Genomic DNA, 23,149 nt, shown 5'->3' with positions numbered 1-23,149 from the left:
GCTCTACTGGAAAATGACTCATCACAACTGTTCCAGTGGATGTCCCCCACAGTATCTCTCCCTGTGCCTCCAAATTTGCACTCTCTTCACGCAACTCCAGTACTCTCAGCTCACCCCACCAGAGCCCCGGGTATGTGGCTGTGAACAAGGTGTTCTGTGCTGGCCCTTTAAGATGAAGTCTCCGTCAAAGAACTCTTATCTGTTTCTCACAGACAAAAACCCGGTTCTTTTCATAGCTACTGGCTGTATGAGTGCCTCTTCTTGGCTCTGGGGCTCTAGGCTAGGGCTCCAGGCCTGAAGCTAAGCATCCATACCTCTCAGGGCTACCCTTCTCACAGTGAGAGTCCCTCAGGACCCTCAGCCACTGCTTGCTACTGGGAGTAGGGAAGCCCTTTTTGCATCGCCACCATTCCTATGAGTCTTGGAGTGGCTTCTTCGGTGATATTTTGTTATAGACTCCTCTTAGTTTAGTCCAAAGTTAGATTTTCCATGATAATTGTTCTTAATGTAAGTTGTAATCCATTTTGGTCCTGAAAGGTAGGCGTTTGAATGTCCGCCTACTCTGTCACCATCATAGTAAGTCCCTGTATTTATCTTTTGATCTCTGCTTTTATTTCTCATTTGACCCAGTCATTTTATAGAAGTATGTTTTTACTTTCCACATTTTTGTGAGTTTCTTTACTTCATTTTTACAGTTGAATTCTAAATTCAAAGGCTTATGGTCAGAAAATATGCTTGGTCTAATTTTAATCTTCCTTAATCAGTTGATGTTAGTTTTGTGGCCCAACATATGACCTATCCCTCAGAATGTCCCATGCCCACTGGAGAAGAAAGTATAATCATATGTTCTGGAATTAAGTGTCCTATAATGTCTAGTATGTTTATTTGGTATAGTGTGTCATTTAATGATGATATTTCTTTAATGATTTTCTGTATGGATGATCTATCTAAAGCAATTAATGGTGTGTAGAGATTTCCAAGTATGCTGGTGTTTTCGCTGCTTTTATTTATAAATCAGTGAATAGATGTCTTGTATATTTTGGTGCTTTCTGGGTTGGTGCATATATATTAAGACATGGTATATCTTCTTAATACAATGTCCGCTTTATCGTGAAATATCTTTTTTTTAATAACAGAGACAGAGAGAGACAGAGAGAAGAACAGATAGGGAAAAAGAGACAGGAAGGGAGAGAGATGAGAAGCATTAAGTCTTCGTTGTGGCACCTTAGTTGTTCATTGAATTCTTTCTCATATGTGCCTTGACTGGGGGGGACTACAGCAGAGCCTATGACCCCTTCCTAAAGCCAGTGACCATGGGATCATGTCTATGATCCCATGCTCATCTCAGAAACAGGATGCTCAAGCTGGTGAGCCCATGCTCAAGCCAAAGAAGCCCACACTCAAGCCAGATGAGCCAGCACTCAAGCTGTCAACCTCAGGGTTCTGAACCTGGGCCCTCCACATCCCAGTCCAACACTTTAACCATGGCACCACTGCCTGGTCAGGAATGAAATGTCTATCTTTGTCTCTGATTCTATTTGTTGTCTTGAAATTACCATTGTTAGATATGAGCATGGAAACCCCTGCTTTTCTTTGGATATTATTTGCTTGGAGAATCATTTACAACCTTTCACTTTGAGTCTATTTTCATCCTTGTAGCTTAGCTGTGTCTCTTGAAGGCAGCATATGGTTGGGTTTTGCTTTTTGATGCAATCTGCTACTCTGTGCCTCTTTATTGGTGAGTTCGGTCTACTTACATTTAGGATAATTATGAATACTTGAGGATTTTGTATAGCCATTTTATGTTTTGTTTTCTGGTAGCTCTGTATCTTGTTTGGTTTTTCTCTTTTCTGTTTCTGTGAGTTGTTTTTGTTTAGTGGTATTCTATACTTTTCCTCCCTGTTTCTTCTTTTTTAAGCTTTGTATTTCTGTAGTGACTTTTTGTGGATTGTTAATATAAAGTTATTAAGAGAAAATGTTTATAAGTACAAGACTCCTTTGTCTTATGAGTGCTTTTGCATGCTATCCTCCTTAGCTACTGCAGATCTTTATCTTCTTCCCTTTTATGTTATTGTTGTCACAGATTATCCTTGTTTTTATTGTGACCTTGTTGGAGCTTTTACTTATAGTTTTGCTTTTATTTTGTTCGTACTGTCTGTTTGAATAACCCCCTGGCATATTTTCTGCTGTGAGGGTTTTCTGGTAATAAATTCCTTTAGCTTCTGTATGTCTGCTTACATTTTTATTTCTCCTTCATATCTGATGAATAACTTTAATAGATATGGTATTTTTGGCTGGTAATTTTTCTCTTTCAGTACTTTGAATGTTTGGGTTGACTCTCAAATGGCTTGTAGAGTTTCTGCTGAGAAGTCTGATGATAACCAAATGTGCTTTTCTTTATGTTAGGTTCTTCTTTTCCCTAGCTGCCTTGAGGATCCATTTTATGTCATTGACTTTTGACAATGTTATTATGATTTGCCTTGGAGTAGGTGTGTTTGAATTGAGGTACCTTGGCATTCTGTTTTCTTCTTGGATTTGAGGCTCTAGCCCTTTCCATAGGCTTGAAAAATTCTCATCAATTATTTGTTTGAAATACCCATTATTTTAATATTGCTCTCTCTGATGGAGTCAGAGAATTATTGTAGAGCTTTCTCATTTCTTTCAAATTTGTGACTCTCTCTCCTATTGTCTCTGTAGCATCTCTAGTTGCCTGTCTTTGATATTACTGATTGTTTTCTCTATCTGGCTTGATCAATTAGCTAAAATTGCTACCTCAGTTTTCAGTTCATGTATTGAGTTCTTCATCTCTGTTTTTAAAGTTTGGTCTCCTGGTGAGCTTGTTAAATTGACTATTGATGTTTTCTCACTTATTGTTGAGTATTTTCAGAACTCAATTTTAATTCTCAATCATTTAACTCCAAGATTTCCATGTGATTGACATTTTTCTGAAGACTTCTTATTTTCTTTCTGAACTATATATCTGTCTTGTGTAACCATGTTATTCAATTTCTTCTTTCTTGATGGCATTTAATAGTGGTATTGTTAAGAATTCTAACAAAAAACAACTTTAGCCCACTCAGTACATGAACATTTCAGGAGTGCCAGTGAACTGAGGTGTGGTTACTTCACTGTGCTATAGTTGTTCGATTTACTGACATTACAAAGGAAGAGATCAGGAGTATCTCTCATGCCACCACTACTCTGACATCATCTCCTGAGGTTAACCCACATTTTTCTAAACAACATTTTACCCAATATCATTCTTTACATGCAGCCCAAGCCATGCTCTATCTTGTACTCTGAGCAGTCATTTGGTTATTTCCATGCTTGTTACCACTGAAAAATCTTTTCTTTGTTTTATCTAAATTTACTCCTATAATATTTTCATATGTGCTGAGGGAAATGTCTTCAAATTTATTTTATCTATGATCTTGGCATTCCCACTTATTAACACTTCCCTTAACCTAACTTTAGGCAGGCGATCCAGGCCACCATTAGAAAAACTGAGAGGGGCGCCCTCCTGACCACCCACTACATGGCTGAGGCTGAGGCTGTGTGTGACCGTGTGGCCATGATGGTGTCCGGAAGGCTGAGGTGGGTGCCCACATTTGGCCTTCAGTTATATCCTGAACAATAGACCGTTTCCTGCACAGATGATCACCATGAGGACCTGAAGGGCCTGGCTGCTCTTCTAAACCCGACCCTTCCCCTTTCCTGGCCTCCAGAACTTGAAAATCCCCTGTTGTAGATTCCTCTCTCCCTTTCCTTGGTTGTACCTCATCCTCCTCCTTCTCCTTCCAGATGTATCGGAACCATCCAGCAACTGAAGAGCAAATTTGGCAAAGATTACCTGCTGGAGATGAAGGTGAAGACTCCAAGGCAGGTGGAGCCTCTTCACAGTGAGATCCTGAGGCTTTTCCCCCAGGCTGCTCGGCAGGAAAGGTAAACTCGGGTGGTGTTCCGTTTCATCTTGGACTTTCTTCTATGTTCTAGTATGGTGACAAGAAAGAAAAAGTTAATCTTCTCATTCTTTTATTTTTAATTTCATGGAAATTATGAATAGTTTACTAGAGAAAGGTCCAAACCAGGAGACACCTGAAGAAAAAAATAAGAGAACAGTGGGCTGATTTTGGAGGCTGATTCTTATGAGGGGACAAACCAGGCACCGGACATGTGCACAGACTCAGTTTGTTTCAGGTGTCTTTTCTTGAGGGTGAAGCCATTTCCATTAAATGAGGTCATCTGTGTAACACCAAGTACCAGGCATCTGTCAAACCTCCCTGAATGGTCTCTTAGCATTTTTATTATTATCAGTAATAATGGCACTTGAGGCTCAGGTGAGTTATATAATGCCAAATCACTAGTAGTGGAGAAAGCAGATGAAAATCCTCATTCTTTTCAGTTAAATACTCTTCTTTCTAAAAGAGAAGGATGATAAGGCATCTGCTTCTTCCCTGCTAGAGACATCACTGGGTTGTTATCCTGCCCTTTGTCTCCCATTCCGGCCTAGACTAAAAGCAGCTTTTTCTTAAGAGTCTTATAATAGGTCTACTTTAGAAAGATGACATGTTGCTGATCCAAGGGCATTCACAGTATGGCTGTTTCCAGTGCTATACAGGACTGTGCATGCAAAAAAATTATTGGCAATATTACTGCTCCATTTCATTTATTTTTTTCAATGTCATGATTTTATTGTATTTCTTTTTAATTACAGTTGTCATTCAGTATTACTTTGTATTAGTTTTAGGTGTACAGCATAGTGGTGAAACATTCACACTTTCCAAAGTTTCCCCTGATATTTTCAGTACCAACATGGCAGCATACATAGTTGTTATGATATAATTGACTATATTCCATATGCTGCACTTTACACCCCATGACTGTTCTGTTACTACCAATTTGTAGTTCTTAATCCCTTCACTTTTTTCACCCAGTCCAAAAACCTCCCCAAGTCTGGCAACTGTCTAAACATTCTCTGTATCAATGAGTCTATTCAAGTTTGTTTGTTGGTTTGTTTTCTTCTTCTTTTTCTTCTCCTACTTTTTTTTATTTTTTTCTTTAAAGAAATGCAAATTAAAACCATAATGAGCTATTATCTCACACCTGTCAGACTGTGGTGGGTTTTTTTAGACATCTCCTCATCAGTGGATGTGCTCTGGAAACCTGGATTTCAACCACACTCTTTTCCTCCCAGGTACTCCTCCCTGATGGTCTATAAGTTGCCTGTTGAGGATGTGCGACCTTTATCACAGGCTTTCTTCAAACTAGAGATAGGTAAGAGTCACTGTTTAGAGACAAGACTGTGGGAAACAGATAAACTCAGATCTTGCACAAAGCCAGTATAATATGTACATGAATATAAAATTACAGTATTATACCATAACTGAATTATTAAGATTTTTAATCCAGTATCTCAGCCAGGGGTAAAATGACAATTTCTGGGATGGGATTGGGGAGGTGCAACTGGTACTTAATAGATCAAGGCCAGGGATGATGCTAAACATCCAACAGGGCACAAGTCAGTGCCATCACACAACAAAGAATTGTTGAAACAAAACATCATTAGTGCCGAGGTTAAAAGCCCTGCCCTGAGTGAATGAGGCTGTAGAGGGAAGAGACCATTTGGGACTAGTGTGCCCACAAATTTATACAAACAGAAAGATATACATTTGGTTTTGTTGCTGTGTAGTCTTTAATAGAATTAGATGCTGATAAGAGGATTCCTCTCTGTTGAGTTGGGCAAAGCCATAATTCTTTTTGTGGCTCTTAAATTCAGAGCTAAGATTTGGACTTCTGTAGAATGTACAGCTCTGTCGTAGACTAAGTTCCTGCCTGTCACGCCAGTGTATGAAGTCTGGTAAAAAGTTAAACATTTTCCTGTTGTGACTTATACTTTTTGGCCTGTCATCTGTCATTAGAAGCTCCAGGCACTCTAGTTGTTGAAGAGATACTCCTCTTGAGATGAGTTGAAGGTGGTTCCAGATAGCTTGTCTTTTCACTTTCTGATTCTGCTAATTATGTCACTCTGTAGTTGATAGGTCCATTTTCCACACTGACCATTTTGGACTTTTGTTCAATTTTTAATATTCCAGTGGGGAAAATTCCCACAATGGGCTCTGAGCAACACGAGAGTGTTTTATAACTAATCAGAAGCAAGCAAAGAATTGTTCCAGGTAGGCATAATCACGTGAATAGAATGGAGCCTTTTTTTAAGAACCTTCTAATGTTTCTGACTTCAGAAATGACCCCTCCTTCCTCAAATTCCTTCTGATATGCTTAATTTGCCAAAACTGAAGCTCTAATAAAGGAGAAGGAAAACAACTTTTTATCATTATCCTACCCCATTATGTGAAACTTATGCAAACTACAAAATATTGAAATGTAATCTAGTATTTTTATCCTGATGTTCACTTAGCAATAGTTCCATTCTTAGCTGTAATGCATGTATTGAAATCATAAGCTAGGCCACATAGCATGGAAACAAAATGCATGCCGTGTATTATTCCTTCTTTTTGCTGCATAGACTCATTCCTGTGTACATCAGATCACTTGTGTAGGATGCAAATTCCAGCCAAACTAGAGCCTCACATGCTTCCTTCTTCCTTCAAATTTTCAGACTTGTAGCAGGAAGGTGGATTATCAGTTTTATCTCTCTTCCTACCCTGTTCTCTCCTCTTCTCATAAGCTAATGTTTTAGGCCTTTTTAGGATAGAATATAAGGTGAGGAGAGAAGAGATCATATGGCAGTATGGCTTGATTTGGTCATTAAAGATGTACTATGGGCCTTCCTCCCTTTCTCTCATGGTATGCTTTTATGGGTTCCTTAAAGAGTCTCTCTCCTCTCCCGTCTTTATCCTCTGACCACAGATTCCTGTGGTGGGTAATACCTCCTCGTTTTGGAATCCTGGGATCACTTTGCTGCCCCTGGGCTACTTCTTGGAATCTCTTTACCCTTCCAGGAGATCGTCTAGGAACACTTCCCACTATCCATTTCATGAGTAACATGCAGATTCCTCCATTCTATCTTGACTCTGAAAGGGCAGGGCTGTCAATCATTCTCAGCACCTTTTCCTTACATATTTTCAGACATGTGTCAAGGATCTCTCCTCATGTTTCCACACTGTGGGCCAATCAACCACAGCACCTGATAATTCTGCTTTCCAGTCTTACCTTTCCACCCATTATTTCCTCTCCTCTGAGTCTGCACATTTGGGACGTCAGTTATAGTTGTGACTGGTAACAGCTATAAACTCAAAATAAGCTAATTCAAGGAAGTTGTGTTTATAAAGGAACTATTTACAAAGATGCAAAGGCAGTACCATTACCCAAAGCCAAATCAGCAGGTGTTGCCATTCTTAGGTCCAAAAGGACTAAGAGAGGAAGCAGTGACTAGAACCTGGGTTCATATCATCTAGAATTTTCCTTTTTGAGAAAAGCAGTGGCTTTCAGTCAAGACACAGTTGGTGTCAGAGAGGAAGTGAAGGAATAAAGACCAGGCCTCCCTCCACTCCTTCTGTCCCTCCTCCTGTGCTCCACTGGTGGGCCCACAGAAGGAGCCTCTGTCAGTCTCTAGAGCAGAAAGCAGGGTAGAATCTAGCAAAGGTGGATGGACAGGGCACATGGAAGTGTCCCAAGACTGAAGGAGCCATCCTTACCTTATCCTACTTAGGTGACCTGGAACCTCTTCTGTTGTTTTCCAGTCTAGTGGCTCCTCTGCCCAACCTCTAAGACAATGGAAGAGGATTTCCATCCTGTTATATGATTAGATAGTGAACTTGCATGCTCTTGTTTAATCTGAGAATGTTTATTCCTTTATCTCTTATATTTAAGATCTAGTTGTATGTACTTTTTATACATGACCTGGTATACCATTTGGGATCAAAAGCATATGGCTTCCTAATACACCTCCATCCTTGTGCAGTTAAACAGAACTTCGACCTGGGGGAGTACAGCCTCTCACAGTCCACCCTGGACCAGGTGAGTCAGTCTTAGAGGGTTTTGTGTCACCCATGGAATATAAATGTGTAATATATGCACACTCAGAGCTCCAGGAGCTGTGTGACACTCTCTTTCTTTGTTCTTCTTCCTGCATTGCAGGTTTTCCTGGAGCTCTCCAAGGAGCAGGAGCTGGAGGATTTGGATGGGGAAGTGGATTTACCCGTGAAGTGGAAGCTCCTCCCACAAGAAGAGCTTTGAAGCCCCAGAAACTGTGTTTCTCTTTGAGCTTGTGACTCTTTAAACATGATATTTTATAGCATTAATATGCCTTATCTCAGATATACACATGCTAATTTTGAAGCTTATTATATGATTTCTCTCAAGAATATTACAGCGGGACTAAGGTAGTCAGACCATGCGGCCTCAGTACCAGCTACCAAATTCTACCTTTCATAAAGTAGTAAACTTTAAAAAATGCATTTATTATGGAATATTTGTGTTTGAGGATGATAGAAAGATTGCTTAATATTTTCTGTCTTAACTTTCAAATATTGTATATTTACTTATTTTTGTATTAAAATGCAAAGGAAGACAGTGCCAATTGAAGGATAAAGGAACCCATTCAATACACAGCAGACAGTCTTTGCTTTTGGTAATTTACTTTTTAAAATGTCTTCTTAAGTCACTGATTTTACTTTTCTGTCATTTTCCAGATTTTAGATCATGGGGTTCATGTTTTGCCTGTTGTGACTCTAAGGAAAATTGAAACATGTTTATATATATCATTGTAGTAAGACTTTGAATAATCAAGTTGATAAAAAATACATATCATACATACAATTTTGAAAAAATTTTTTTGATTTTATGTTTTCTTATGATGCAACAGTCTACCCTTTCGCAGAGCACTAGAACTTCATAGAGCTTAATTTCACATGTTTATATATTTTGATTCACTCAACTGGTGACTCTATAAACACTTTACAATAAACACAATATTTTTGTTCACTCATACTTAGATGAGTTGTTGTTGTTTTTTTTTCTTTTTCATTTTTCTGAAGCTGGAAACAGGGAGAGACAGTCAGACAGACTCCCGCATGCGCCCGACTGGGATCCACCCGGCACACCCACCAGGGGCGGTGCTTAGATGAGTTTTTATTTTCGTTGTTACTACTTTCATTGTTTCATAAATCACTGAGTTCATGTTAATTTGTTATGCAGCAATAAAAGTCTAATACATGTATGTAAATAAAGTGATTTTTTTTTTTCTGAAGCTGGAAACGGGGAGGCAGTCAGACAGACTCTCGCATGCGCCCGACCGAGATCCACCTGGCACGCCCACCAGGGGGCGATGCTCTGCCCATCCGGGGCGTCGCTCTGTCACGACCAGAGCCACTCTAGCGCCTGGGGCAGAGGCCAAGGAGTCATCCCCAGCGCCCAGGCCATCTTTTGCTCCAATGGAGCCTTGGCTGTGGGAGGGGAAGAGAGAAACAGAGAGGAAGGAGAGGGGGAGGGGTGAAGCAGATGGGCACTTCTCCTGTGTGCCCTGGCCGGGAATCGAACCCAGGACTTCCGCACGCCAGGCCAACGCTCTACCACTGAGCCAACTGGCCAGGGCCAATAATGTGATATTTAAAGACGCTGACCTTCCCAAAGTTATAGGTCACACACACTCAGAATTGCAAACTCAGGATTTGTTTGGTGCCTCTTAATGTAAGATAGCATCAGGCAGGTATCAAACTGCGTTGAGGTTGCAAAGAAGGTATAAAGAACATCCCTTCAACTTGAAGTTTACATTATCTTTTGATGGGAACACAAGAGATACTATATACTCAACTTCTAATTGTCATGATAGCTTCTTGAATGATACAAGGATTTTAAGCTAAAAACTATTTTGTAGCCTAAATAACCAATTTTTGTGCTAAATTCCAATGGTCAAATTGTGAATATTTTAATAAAAATAAACTCAGATTGATTTTGAAAAGTTGTCCATGTTTTACATTTCAAGGTTTATATTTGGGCAAAGCACTAAAACATATTATTTTGTTCCATTTTGTAAGCAACTGGAGTCAAAACACTACACCATCACTATATAATTGTTGCCTTAGTGGTAAAAAAGAATTATATGTTGGCCTAGATTAAGATGTTATAAGATATCAATAAAGAGTAAAACAAAAAATATCTCAGGAAGTGCTGCAAGAAACAAATACATACAAATACAGTGTGTCTGTAAAGTCATGGTGCACTTTTGACCAGTCATAGGAAAGCAACAAAAGACGATAGAAATGTGAAATCTGCACCAAATAAAAGGAAAACTCTCCCAGTTTCATATATATTCAGTGCAGTTCGATGTGGGTTTACGCAAGGATTTTTTTTAGGGCTCCTTAGGTAGCTATCTCGTACATCACTGACTGATGGCCTACCAGAACGGGGTTTCTCCACCAAACTGCCGGATTCCTTCAACTGCTTATCCCACCAAGTAATGCTATTCTTATGTGGTGGCGCATCATTATAAACGTGCCGATATTCACGTTGCACTTTGGTCACTAATTCGAATTTAGCGAGCCAAAAAACACACTGAACTTTCCTCTGTACCATCCACATCTCAAATGGCATGGCCATGAGCTGCTCTGCTGTATACACGGTGTTACGTCATCATCTGCGCATGCACACATGCTGCCACATCATGCTACAGAAACTGGGAGGGTTTTCCTTTTATTTGGTGCAGATTTCACATTTCTATCCTCTTTTGTTGCTTTCCTGTGACCAGTCAAAAGTGCACCATGACTTTATGGACACACTGTAGTTATCAGGAGTACCTTCCTGTGGTATGAACTTTAGAATACATGAAGATATAAAAAAAAAAAGTTCAATCATTGTAGCCAAGAATGTGATGTCACTGAGAAAGAGGACAACGTGCTTTATAAAATATCCCTAGGAATTTGTTCCTCAATCTCTGATATGGCAGACTTAGGGATGTATTAATTTTGGCTACTTTCTAAGCTATGGGTCTGTAGGGCAGTCATTTAAGCAAGTTAAGTCTCAGTTTGCCCTCTTACAGGGAGGATAAACACCCAACTTACTTACTTATTGACTTGATGTGAGAATCAGATGACAAGATGCAGGTGAAGGTTTTAAATTAAAGCATAATTATCCTGTAATCATAAGGACAGATAGGCAGCCATCAGAGTCAGGGGAGGGTACTCTGTATTTTACACTTTTGAAAATAGTCTCTTTATAAATAAAACTTCAACCAATATAAAAAAATCCTTCTTTTATAACCCCACAAACCATATAGGCCACGTCTTCCATGTATAGCAACTCCAGACACCAAACTGGTGTTCCAAATAGAAAAGGAATTCAAGCTTAAAGCCTATATTGCTCATAACAAAAGTATAAAACCTTGACGCTGCAGTACATCTAAGGCAGTTCCCAGGAATCTGCATTTTAATTAAAATGTATTTCATCCATCATCATTTAGCCCCATTATACCCTCCGGCACTCCCCCCCAAAATAGCTATCGCCACACTTTTGTCTAAATTCATGAGATGTTTTTGTCCTTTCTTGCTCTATCCCTCCAGCTCCCACACCCACCCTCCCCTCTCCCTCCCCGAAGGCTGTCAGCCTGCTTTCTATGTATGACTCTATTTCTATTTTGCTTTTTAGTTCATCTTGTTCATTAGATTCCACATACTAGTAAAACCACATGGTACTTGTTCTGTAACTGGCCTATTTGACTTAGCATAATGCTCTCCAAGTCCATCCATGCTTTCAGAAAAGGTAAGATTTCCTTCCTTTTTATGGCTGCTTAGTATTTCATTGTATAACGTACTATAGCTTTTTTATCATTCGCCTACTGATGATTGGGCTGTCTCCAGATCTTGTTTATTGAAAATAACACTGCAGTGAACTTAGAGGTACACTTATTCTTTTGAATTAGTGTTTCAAGCTTCTTAGGATATACTCTTGCAAGTAGGATCTCTGGGTCAAAAGTCAGTTCCATTTTTAAACTTCTGAGATAACTCCAAACTGCTTTCCGTAATGGCTGCACCAATCTGCATTCCCACTAACAGTGCACAAGAGCTCCCTTTACTCCACGTCCTTGCCAACACTTGTTGCTTATTCATTTATTGATGATAGCCATTCTCACCAGTGTAAGTTGATACCTTTTAGGGTTTTAATTTGCATTTCACTAATGATTAGTGATATTAAGCATCTTTTTATATGTCTATTACCATCTCTATGTTTTCTTTAGAATTTGTTCATTCAGATCCTTTGCCTATATTCCAGTTGAATTGTTTGATTTGCTTGGAGTTGAGTTTTTTAAGTTCTTTATAAATTTTGGATATTAATAACTTATCGGATGTAGCGCAAAGACCAGGAAAAAATGTGAACTGCTTCCCTGGAAATAATGAGACTCAGGGATAAACTGAGCTTCTTGCTTACCTTTCCAGAAGTGAGTTTATCTTTTTTTCTCCATTGAATTTGTATTATTGAAACAAAAATCCGGCAGGTCCAGCTGCCTGCCACAATGAAAGCCAGACTCGGGACACAAGTGCTGGTGCAAAAGGAAGGAGGTGTATTCAAGTGCTGCCAGCCTGAGAAGATGGGAGTCGCCTGTTCCAAAGCCCATCTTAACATTTCCAGTCAGGCCTGCAAATTTTATAGAGCTGAAAGAGGGGGAGAAGAAACTGTGGATGTGTCAGACATGTAGAGTGTCTTCACAAAAACTTTGATGTGATTCCTTATGGTCAGCATCCTTGAGTTGGCCATCTGCTTTTTGTTAGCTGAATTCCAATGAATGGGAGATCTGTACCAGCCAAAGTCTTGTGGCTGAGGCCATTTCTTGTTCTTAGCTGGACAGGAACTGAAACTGCTGGTTCCCTGGAATATTGTGCAAACATGCTATTAGCAATTGTTAGTTCTCTCCAGGATTGTCAATCTCTTCCACCATCCCAGCTGCTATTAATGATTACCACGGCCATACAATGCTACACAGCTGTTTATATTATGTGATTTCAAATAAGATTCCCATGTCCTAAATGCTAAACAACTCTGGCAAGGTTATTTTATTTTTTTTTTATTTTTTTTTTAAATAAATTTTTATTAATGGTAATGGGATGACATTAATAAATCAGGGTACATATATTCAAAGAAAACATGTCTAGGTTATTTTGTCATTAAATTATGTTGCATACCCCTCGCCCAAAGTCAGATTGTCCTTCGCCACCCTCTATCTAGTTCTCTGTGCCCCTCCCCCTCCCCCTAACTCTCCCCCTGTTCTCCCTCCCCCCACCCCTGGTAACCACCACACTCTTGTCCATGTCTCTTAGTCTCATTTTTATGTTCCACCAATGTATGGAATCATGTAGTTCTTGTTTTTTTCTGATTTACTTATTTCACTCCTTATAATGTTATCAAGATCCCACATATACACAAGGTTATTTTAATAATCATTTTTGTAATAATTTAATGTTTGGGTATAGCTGCTAATTTATAGTGCAAAGGACAAAAGGAACTAATGGAAAAACCAACAAAAACATAGAATAATTAAACATCAACCAACTAGATCTAATAGATGATGATATAATGGTTCACCCATGTAATAGCAGAATATAACTCTTTTCAAGGGAATTTGGAATATTCACAAAACAGATCATATCTTGGGTCATAAAACAAGTCCTAACAGAAATGACATGCAATATAAATTTTCTGATCATAATAGAATTAAACTAGAAATCAATAACCAAAAGATAACAAGAAAGTCATGAGATATATGGAAAGAAAACATCATCTTTCTAAATAATTACTGGATCATAGAGTAAGTCTCGAGAGTGACTAGAAAATAGTTGGAACTAAATGAAAATGAGAAGCAGAAGAATGAAAACTCTGATTTTCCAGATGATGGAATCAACCTAGAGGACAATTTAGAGCTTTGTGTAGAGATAAGTTTTTCTGATGAAACTCTTCATTTTTGTGGCTTGAGGACTGTGCTTCAAATTTTGATAGGAGCCATAATCATCTTGGAAATAACAGAGGAAAGCTGACGAATATTGGGATTCCTCTATAAGGTTGGTCTTTATAATATGATATATCCAGACAACCAGGTACAAATGCAACTACCCCAGAGGAACTGGCTGAATGTCAATGAAAAGACAAATATAACTTTCATCGCAGGTTACTCACCCAGCTAGCCTTGACAGTTATTTCTATGTCAGCCTTACCCAGTAAATCATTAACCAAATGACTCACATTTAAAACACAAAACTCTGGAGGTTATGAATAAACAGTTAGTTGGAGACATAGGTGGAGATGATCACAGATCCACAACTTTGTTTAGATTGAAAGAAATGCTCAGAAACTAAACAACAGGGCTTCATCCTCACTGTACCTGCAAATACACTCCAGAGATGAAGTGATTCTTTATTGACTTATCTGTGCTGTTAGGCAAAGGTGAAACTTTCAATTGAATATGGTGCGCTCTCATTTTCTTTCTCAAACTGCTGGTCTTTTGCCTTGAAATTCTTGGAGAGCTGTTGTACCGTACCACTAAATGAGCACCCTTTATAATATGAAGAAATGCTTTGGAATATGACAGCCTTTGGGGGATTACAAAGAGTTTAGACCAGTGTTTCCCAACCTTTTTTGTGCCATGCCCCACCTTTACCTTTCTAAAATTTTTATGCCCCCCCTATGTAACATACATAACTTTTAACATTAAAAAATTGATTTGTTCACTTAATAAACATAAATGATAGGTTCTAGGAAGAAATCACTATGAAATTGTTAACAAAACACAGTAAGTAAAATTTCAAAACATATAATGAAAAACAGAAATTTAAATTCCAAATAATTTTAATACAGATTTTTCTATATTAATTTATTATTTTAATTTAGTGTGATCCTTGCGCTTGATGTTTGCTGCACAGAGATTTTATATTAGGTTCCAATTTGGTTAGCTTTAGTCTCAAGTCTCCACGTTGTGTTATATCCAGCCGATTTCTTTTTTTTACCAGTAAATCATTTACAGCACTAAATCCACATTCAGCTAAAAATGAAGATGGAAACGGTAGCAATAGTTTTCTTGCACATTTGGTTGAATTTGGGTATTTGATTTCTGTTTCCTCACAAAGCCATGCCATCGCTTCTTTGATATTAAATAAAGCTTTAACTGACTCATCATTTTGCAATTCTGCGAGTTCTTCTTGATACTGCATATTTGATATATCAGACAAATCCACTAACATTGGCTACATCATCTATGTTGGGAAATCAATTTGTTTTAAATCAGAAAATCTTTCTTTTAAATCAGCCGATAGAATATTCAAATGATTGACAATAACAAGTAAAGCGGTATCAGTTACTTCACATTTTTGGAGCCAATGAAACTGTTTAAAGTTTTTGTTGTTAATATGTTTCTGACATAACTCAATATTGGTAATGAAACCAAATATCTTTGCTTTTGCATCGACAAGAGCTTTCTTTGTTCCTTGAAGTTGCTTATTTAATATATTTAGTTTTTCAAAAATATCGGCTAAATAACTCACAAATGCTTTACCATCTATTGTTAACAGATACTTCATATCAGGTTTGTCGCTTAAAAAATCACTAAGAGTATCAAACAGTTCCATAAATCTTTTCAAACAGTTTCCTTTAGATAGCCATCTTACTTCAATATGAAGTAAAAGTCTCACATGGTCTTCATTTTGTTCTTCACAAAATAGCTTGAAAAGACGCTCACATTTGGCACTAGCTTTAATAGCATTAACACACTTTATTACTGTATGTAATACTTTATTCAGAACAGGCGAGATGTTTTTAGCTACCAAGTTTTCCCTATGAATAACACAATGCACAAGAATCATTTCTGGATTCGCATCTTTCATCGATTTTAAGCAGCCATTTTTCTTGCCCATCATATTGGGAGCACCATCTGCAGCACAAGATGTTATATTTTTCATTGGTATATCATTGACATCTAAGTAGTATTTTAGCTTATTATATATATCTTTGGAGGTAGTGGTGCTTTCTAATCTTTTACAGAACAACATTTCTTCAGCAAAATGTCCTTTATCAATATATCTTACGTAAGTTATCAATACTGCCTCACTGTCTCTCAAAGTTGATTCATCCATTTGCAAGGAGAATTTTCTTGTTTTCAGTTTTTCAATATCCTCACTCATTTCACCTATTCTTGCTAACAGAATTGTTACTGAGTGGCATAGCTTTTACATCTTTGTCATCTTTTTCAAGAACCGTTTTAAGAAATGCTGATATTGATGGTTTTATTAAATTCTCTCCTATAGTGTATTTTCTCCAGTTTTAGCGATGAATAAAGAAATTTGATAACTAGCCTCAAGAACACAATTATTAGTTGAAGTATGAGCAGTAAATAGAGACTTTAATGTTGTTCTTTTTTCAAAAATTTTCTTTAAAGTTTTAAAGTAACTCAAATCTGAATTAATATGAGCACTATGTTTCACCTTCAAATGCGCCTCAAGATGACCTCGTTTCATTGATTCGTTGGTCAAGCATTGCTGGCATAAAAGACAAAAAGGAATCCGCTCATCGTGAACAGCAGGTATGAACCCAAATTTTAAATATTCCTCCGAATATTGATGAGTTTTTTTCTTGCTTGCACCACTCATTTTACTATGGGCTATAAGAAATAAAAATAAGATCAATTAAAAACTAATATTAAAATATGTGTTAAAATATATTCAATGTGACATAGAGTAAACGTATACTAAAAATTCATATTTATTGTTTTGTTTTGTTTTTTTTCCTTTTTCTGAAGCTGGAAACAGGGAGAGACAGTCAGACAGACTCCCGCATGCGCCCGACCGGGATCCACCCGGCACACCCACCAGGGGCGATGCTCTGCCCACCAGGGGGGCGATGCTCTGCCCATCCTGGGCGTCGCCATATTGCGACCAGAGCCACTCTAGCGCCTGAGGCAGAGGCCACAGAGCCATCCCCAGCGCCCGGGCCATCTTTGCTCCAATGGAGCCTTGGCTGCGGGAGGGGAAGAGAGAGACAGAGAGGAAAGCGCGGCGGAGGGGTGGAGAAGCAAATGGGCGCTTCTCCTGTGTGCCCTGGCCGCGAATCGAACCCGGGTCCTCCGCACGCTAGGCCGACGCTCTACCGCTGAGCCAACCGGCCAGGGCTAAAAATTCATATTTATTTAAATGTATATAACACATTTACTACACTACCACCGCAAATCAAAAGGTATCTATATTTTTTCCACTTGACAAAATTTTATGGAAAGTTATGCTTCTAAAATTAAAATTGTCATGCCTGCACTATTATAGCCCCAATAATATTTATAAAATATTAGTGCTTTCTAGCCCCGATGCAAGAAGTCCTTAATAAAGAGTTTAATATTGATAAAAATAAAATCAAATACTTACCAATTATATCTATACAATATATATGTATATTTATTAAATCAACGAGCTTTTACAACAGTTTTGACTGACACTTATTTCAAATTAACACCAACTGAATGATGTGAAACACTACAGAAGTTGTGATGGGCCAATTAGGTGAGAATAACTGCATTGTTTAGCGAGTTTTTAAAACGTCTGGGGTTCCCCGCGGCAGACGGCACGCTCTGCGGTGAACCCAGGATGAAGTTTACTTGATGATGCCAATCACCCAGTTGATATTTTGGTCTCGTCAAACAAAATTATACTTAATAATTATTTACCGCAATTATTTAAGAATTGCATTTTTTGTTAAATTTGGCACCGATATCTAGCATTGCATTTAAATGGCCCGGGGTGAAAGAGTTAAAGTGTCGAGTCCATTTTCAAATTGCCCCCCTTAACTATCGAATTGCCCCCCTGTGGGACGTGGGCCCCACGTTGGGAAACACCGGTTTAGACAAAACCCTGAAAAGAAAAAGAAAGAAGACTATTGGCTTTGGGTCCTCTGCTTCAACTTTAAAACCTAACCTAACAATTTTGTGCAGCCCACAGACTAATCCACGAAGTTCAAAATATTTTGGATAAAATTAAGTAAGCCTAGGGGCCTACTTGTATTTTTCATTTCTCTAGCATCCTAGCTAGATATTAGCTTAGTTAACAGCAGTTGTGATGCGAACTACAGTTTCTGGTCGTTTTGTGACACTGAGTAAACTGCATGTACGATTGTGCTTGTTGTACTGATTTTTTTTTTGTTTTCAACTGCAGTGAGAAAAGTGTTGCATAACAGTTGCCTTTTGTAGACCTAGTGCGGCCCGCCAAACAGCTGTGATCTTGCTCTGCGGCCCACATGCTGAGTTGAGTTTGAGACCCCTGGTCTAGATGTTTTATCTTGTCCCTTTATGTCTCAGAAAGGTAAGTAGAAGTAAAGCAGTTTGACACGATAGTGAGTGAACTAGATAATGTGTTTAAGTGAGGAAATAGGAAATCCCTTCCTGGGTGGTAATTGGCAGTCTAATGTTGGAAGGGGTGGGTGTGGGGACAATGAATGGTGACAAGGCACTGCCTGTATACCTGGTTCATGAGTGAGCATAGAAGTGAGACTGTAACTCTGGATCGATTTCCCTTCATGTTACTTGCCTACCATCTAGTGGATGTACCAAATTTCATTAGTAAATTTATTTTAAAGCCACGTTGGAAAAAGTACAATGAACATCAAGTCTCAATTAAAGAATGCATTACTACCTTTGATCTCTGTGTAAGTCTAAAATATTGTGTCTGGTTTTTAGTTATCTACTCCCATGGTGCCGTTTCTATCTCAAAGTGATTGTAGATATAATGAAAGAAATTGCTGGATTTTTGTTTTGTTCAAAATCATTCATGAGCTCTGGAAGTGTTAAACGGAGCTCAAATGAGAGGTATGTCTCTTGTCTCTAGTAGGGTGTCGGTGGCTCATGGAGAGTGGAACAAGGCCTGGGATTGTGCAATCACAGTGGTCTAACGGGATTGTTATCAAAGACTGAGGCCAGTTCTAACAAAAATGTTACGTAAAATAGTTGCCTTTTTGAGCAAGTGGAACAAATGTTACCTGTGAGATAGTATTGATTTTTTAAAGCAGGATAACCTGTTGGGAAAATAGACTTTCAAATGTTTTTAACATTTTAGACTTTGTTCCTTGGTTAAAATATGTCATTTCTTTAACTCTATGCTTGTAATAATTGAATTAAAACAATGAGAATGAAGATAAAAGGTTTGGATTTCTAAGTTCATAAATAAATAAAATTATTCAAATGAACAAGAGCAATAGACCAATAGTCCAAGGGTAGTCACGTGAGTGTGGTGTTTTGGCAGGGACACCAGCATTGAGGCAGAAGAAATCTCCACAGGAGCATTTCACAGAAGTGAAACTGGGAGAGCAAATTCTAGAGTGCAGTACACACCAGGAAACTACGTGAATTGTTTCCTTCTGAAGAAGAAGATCAGTTGATACAATGTGTTTCTAGCTTACATGCTTCAAATTTCTCAAATGTAAGTTCATTGTCTTTTTTCTGTTAAGTTTGGGAGAGGAGGGTACTTTTTTTTCTATCACAAAATTATGAATAAGTCTTTAGGAATTGAATGCCAACCATCTGTGGACAAACTCTTTTGAAAATTAATAGATGTATTTGGATGTTTTTGGACCTCTGGGATTTAATATTGCAAAAATTAAAACATGGAGATAAACCATAAGGTTTTTATTACGTATACCACTGTTATATGGTTTAAGCCAGAAATAGTGCAGAAATAAGCTGAAATTTGCTAACAGATATGAAGAACTAAGAATATGAGATTTAATTTGTACACTTGGATTGTTTTGAAATTCTTTACTTTTATTGTATAATAACTTGGGGGCGTTCTGGATAAAGTATTTTTTTTTCTGACTTTGGGATTGTTTACCAAAAACATTTAGAAAAATACCAGGGTGGCACAAGTAGGTTTTCAGTTATTAATATGCAAATCACAGTTTATTCTTGTGTTATTATTTATTATTATTCCATTATTTTTATTGAAACAACTATAAACCTACTTTTGCCCACCCCTGTCTGTTTCTAGTTTTGTTGTTTTGTTTTGTCTTTTTTCCTCACTATCAACTTCTAAGAATTGTAGAAATGGAAGAGGCTTTCCAGTATTTGTTTTTACTTGTGCAAACAATGCTGTGAGTCAGAATGTGAAACCTGTAGCTTTTCCTTGTCACGTTATTATTTCAGATAAACATCCTATGGCAGTGTACAGGACTTTTGTACTCCTACAGTGTAAACATGTTGTTGTGAGGTTAACACCCATGTTACAGGAGAAAAACCAGAGTGGTTACAATATGAAACTTCTTACTAAGGAATTCATGTAGTTGTTTGTTTTTTGATAAACTACAAAACAAATGTGAATTTGGGAAAAATATAGTAAGCAATATTAATTACAGTGGACAATCTAAGGGTTGGAGCCAGATAGCATTTTCATGATACACTGGATTGTGGCTGATGTCACGGTAAGGAGTTCACCCTCTGGCCAGTTTACCACCTGCACAGCCCAGCACAGTCCCCTTACAAGCGCCTCTTCTGAATTCTCCGCACTAGGAACAGTCTATGGGGATCCTCTGCCCCTCTCACTAGGCACCCAGGCCTGATGCTCTTCTCTGATGTTGTTTTTCTAGCAACTGTCCTCCTCCCTCCAATTGTCACTCCAGGGGTTCTCTCACCCCCTTCCTCTTAGCTTCATTAGGCAGCCACGTGTAGTTTCTTCCTCTGGCAATGCTCTCTGAAGCTCCTTGGCTAATATGCGTCCTGTTGGACCCAATTTGCGAGCTTTGTCTCTAGGAAACAGCACAGCCCTGTGTGTCATCTTGTTTCATGAATGGAATGAGAGCTTCGGGCTCAGGCACACCCACTCATTATCATGATGGAGGCATTCAGGACAGTCACGGGGTTTCTATCCCTGGCCAACATAGTGCACACATAGAGGGAGGAGACAGCTTGCTCCAACCTCACACTTAGAGCCAGATTCAGGAAGAGATGCTGCTCTGTGCTCAAAAGTCCTGACCCATTCTTCCAAGTCACCTGGAAAGCTTTCCAGAAAATTGGTGCTCATCTCAGAATCTCTTCACTTTCCATCCCGTTGTGGAGTCCTCCGTGAGCATTCAAGTCTCACAGTTTCCAGGACAGGCTCAGCAAATCATGTTGTGTGATATTGGTCAATTAGGGCTATGAAACTTGTTTATTATTGTTATGCACTCAGACATGTCCTTCTGGGAGGTATTTTGGGGACTTGCTGTAAAAAGAAAAAAATATGTATAAATTATTCTACCTCAACCTCCCCACCCAACTCTTCCAACACACACACACACACACACACACACACACACACACACACACACACTTACTTTGCTCATGGTTGAATGTGATGAAACATGACTTACTGTTTTTACGAGGGGGGAAGTGTGGTTTACAGCTGTCCCCCTGGCTCAGTGTCTGCAGAAGAATAATGCTGCTCTCTGCAGACAACTTCAGGAAGAGCCCTTGGAATGATTTCACAATGTCCTAGTTTACACACAAGTCAGAGGGTCCAAAGATTTTAGACCAGCACAAGCCTAGCCAAGCCCTGCTCAGGTGGAATTTCTAGCCTGTATCTCAATTCCAAGCTCAAATACATAACAATTTCCCTTAGGAACCTCTATTTACTAGCAAATCCAGTGAACTATATACATGGAAAAACAAATTTAATTCATGTGTCCTTTAAATTAAAGATTGAGCCAAATTTTAATAATAACCAGAATGCTCAGGGTTAGAATTCAGCAGAGGTTAAGTGTATAGAAAGTCTTTGCTTTTTTGAAGATACATTTTCATTAAAAGAAAAGATCAATTCCTAGGTAAGCATTAAAAGAATATAAATATTTTATATATCTTTGGAAGTGGAAGGAAAACATGGAGGAGGGAAAGAAAACTTGATAAAGTTCAACAGAATGTAAGAATGTGGACAAAACTAGAAACAATGGAAAAGCATGTTTTATTCATTTGTGTGTGTGTGTGTGTGTGTGTGTGTGACAGAGACAAAGAGAGGGACAGATAGCGACAGACAGACAGAAAGAGAGAGAGATGAGAAGCATCAATTCCTTGTTGTGGCACCTTAGTTGTTCTTTGATTGCTTTCTCATATGTGCCTTGACCAGGGAGCTCCAGCAGAGCGAGTGACCACTTGGACCTTCTGAGTTCTTTCTCTTTTTTCCTTGGTAAGTCTTGCCAAGGGTTTGTCAATTTTGTTGATCTTTTCAAAGAACCAGCTCCTTGTTCTATTAATTTTTTCTATAGTTTTTCTGTTCTCTATTTCATTTATTTCTGCTCTGATTTTTATTATCTCTTTTCTTCAGTTGGTTTTGGGTTGTCTTTGTTCTTCTTTTTCTAGTTCCTTAGGTGTGAAGTTAAGTGGTTCACTTGGGCTCTCTCTTGTTTGTTCATATATGCCTGAAGTGATATGAACTTCCCTCTTATCATTGCTTTTTCTGCATCCCATAGATTCTGATATGTCGTATTGTCATTTTCATTAGTCTGTATATATCTTTTGATCTCTGCAGTTATTTCTTCTTTGACCCATTTTTTAAAAGTATGTTGTTTAGTTTCCACATTTTTGTGGGATTTTTTTCTTCTTTTTTGCAGTTGAATTCTAGTTTCAAGGCTTTATGACCAGAAAATATGCTTGGTACAACTTCGATTTTTCTGAATTTGCTGATGTTGTTTTTGTGGCCCAACATATGGTCAATTCTTGAGAATGATCCATGTACACTGGAGAAAAATGTATACTCAGTCACTTTGGGATGAAATGTCCTGTAGATGTCTATCATATCCAGGTGCTCTAGTGTTTTGTTTAAGGCCACTATATCTTTGTTGATTCTGTGTTTGGATGACCGATCTAGAGCTATCAGCAGTGTATTGAGGTTTCCAAGTATGATTGTATTTTTGTCAGTTTTTGTTTTAAGGTCAATAAGTAGCTGTCTTATATATTTTGGTGCTCCTTGGTTTGGTGCATATATATTAAGAATTGTTATGTCTTCTTGATTCAGTGTCCCCTTAGCCATTATGAAATGGCCATTTTTGTCTCTGAGTACTTTTGTTGTCTTGTAGTCAGCATTATCAGATATGAGTACTGCTACGCCTGCTTTTTTCTGGATGTTATTTGCTTGGAGTATTGTTTTCCAGCCTTTCACTTTAAATTTGTTTTTATCCTTGTTACTTAAATGAGTTTCTTGTAGGCAGCATACAG

At 38.3% G+C, this 23,149-nt stretch overlaps 2 protein-coding genes and 1 pseudogene across 2 annotated transcripts in view; all 3 read left to right on the top strand.

The window, feature by feature from the left end:
- Positions 1-8,949, top strand: part of LOC136406692 (ABC-type organic anion transporter ABCA8-like) — a 328,883-nt pseudogene extending 319,934 nt beyond the window's left edge.
- A 10,307-nt stretch (positions 8,950-19,256) lies between these two features.
- LOC136406690 (ABC-type organic anion transporter ABCA8-like) overlaps positions 19,257-23,149 on the top strand; it is a 112,222-nt gene continuing 108,329 nt past the window's right edge. Inside the window, exon 1 of the mRNA XM_066386730.1 lies at positions 19,257-19,391. The gene's annotated coding sequence lies outside the window, so the exon portion shown is untranslated. The remainder of the gene's footprint in view (positions 19,392-23,149) is intronic.
- Positions 19,279-23,149, top strand: part of ABCA8 (ATP binding cassette subfamily A member 8) — a 198,498-nt gene continuing 194,627 nt past the window's right edge. Inside the window, exon 1 of the mRNA XM_066386727.1 lies at positions 19,279-19,391. The gene's annotated coding sequence lies outside the window, so the exon portion shown is untranslated. The remainder of the gene's footprint in view (positions 19,392-23,149) is intronic.

The sequence above is a fragment of the Saccopteryx leptura genome, chromosome 5 (assembly GCF_036850995.1).
Source record: "Saccopteryx leptura isolate mSacLep1 chromosome 5, mSacLep1_pri_phased_curated, whole genome shotgun sequence".
Classification (NCBI taxonomy): Eukaryota; Metazoa; Chordata; class Mammalia; order Chiroptera; family Emballonuridae; genus Saccopteryx; species Saccopteryx leptura.
Note: the sequence above shows the minus strand (reverse complement) of the source record. Positions and strands in the feature narration are given on the sequence as shown.